The following is a 1,439-nucleotide window of genomic DNA, read 5'->3' as shown; positions in this document are numbered from 1 at the left end:
CAGCTGATCGATGTTTCTCTCTCATTGATGTTTCTAACTCTCTATCCCTCTCCCTTCCTCTCTGTAAAAAATCAATAAAATATATTTTTTTTAAAAAAAGATGAAGGAATTTCAGGAATCAAGGAACAGACCAAAATAACTACCTGAGTAACAGATACCTCTCTCTCCAGGACCTCCAAGCCACATTAGTGAGCAAGCCAGTGATGTCATTTTGCCCCACTTTTCACTAACATCCTTCCCTCTCCACGGGCGGCCAGAGGGTATTGACACAAGTCAGAATGTGTCAATACTCTGCATAACCCTTCAGTGGCTCCCTCGTGTCTGAACTCCTCAGATTTCAAGCGAGAACTTCCCTGCCTGCCTCTCGGCCTCAGTGCCCACCAGCCAACTTCAGACCCCTCTGCCTCAGCCCCATCAAACTGTTTCTCACCTCCAACCCTATGGTGCCCTCTCATTTCCAAACCTCATCGGAGCTGTTCCCTCTGTTCCCTTCGTTTCTATTAATTCCAGTTTTGTCCTCCAACAAATCAGCTCCAGTTCACCTCGTCCTTTGATGTGCCACAGGCTCCTGCACACACATCTAATGCTCACAGGCACCTCTGCTTTGTGCTGCAGAACCCGGATGCTCAGCAATGTCACTGCTCCACAGTGATCTCAGTGTCTGGTCCCCAGCAGACAGGAGGGAGATGTGTGGTGGAAATAGGACTAAATGAACGTTCTGCTTACCTGTGAAAGACTAGGGTTTTCCTGCTCAAAATAGAGGGGCGAAGGCTGCTTGGGGGTGTCTTCTGGTCATCCAGCCTTTCCTGGGGGCTCCAGGACACTGGGGTGCGATTGCGGGACCACACTATTGGTCTCTGCTCCCAGGCTGAGCACCTGACACGTTATGCACCTCCAAAGAATTGGAGAAAAGCGTTTCTTGCTGCTGGAAGACAGAGTGCTGTTGTCAAATCATAAATCCTCAGCATATTTCCAACAAAACTCTCAGAGAGCCAAGTGCCTTTTGCTCTAGTAAGTTGCCACAGTGACTATTTCTTGGGGTGAAAAAAAAGGGGGGGAGTTCTACTAAACTTTTAAAAAGCTATAAAAAAATAAATATGATGGTTTATATGGCTTCTGATCCATTATTTGGAAAGTAGAAAATAATGTTGTTAGGCTTCACAAACATCCCCTCCTGCTCAAGGACGTCACGCTAGAAGGAATTTTAATGCTCTGCCCAGAACTACCCACTATGACTAATTCCACACGTCATCAACATGAAACAATTATAAAAGAATGAGATCCCCAGGCAATGCAAGTGAAAACGATTTCAGTTTGACTTTGAGAATTAATTCTCACACCTCTGCTTTCTCCAGTCCATTTTCTAAGTGCACCCACCTTTCCCTAACTCCCCAAGTTCTCCATGCAGGGAAGATGGAGTGGGGCAGAGCTGGAAGGAA

The 1,439-nt window shown here is 46.3% G+C and overlaps 1 protein-coding gene across 1 annotated transcript in view; it reads right to left on the bottom strand.

Annotated features, from left to right (window-relative positions):
* KCNS3 (potassium voltage-gated channel, modifier subfamily S, member 3) overlaps positions 1–953 on the bottom strand; it is a 19,862-nt gene extending 18,909 nt beyond the window's left edge. Inside the window, exon 1 of the mRNA XM_005884081.2 lies at positions 727–953. The gene's annotated coding sequence lies outside the window, so the exon portion shown is untranslated. The remainder of the gene's footprint in view (positions 1–726) is intronic.
* Between the last annotated feature and the right edge of the window lie 486 nt (positions 954–1,439).

Source organism: Myotis brandtii, unplaced genomic scaffold, assembly GCF_000412655.1.
Source record: "Myotis brandtii unplaced genomic scaffold, ASM41265v1 scaffold813, whole genome shotgun sequence".
NCBI lineage: Eukaryota > Metazoa > Chordata > Mammalia > Chiroptera > Vespertilionidae > Myotis > Myotis brandtii.
Note: the sequence above shows the minus strand (reverse complement) of the source record. Positions and strands in the feature narration are given on the sequence as shown.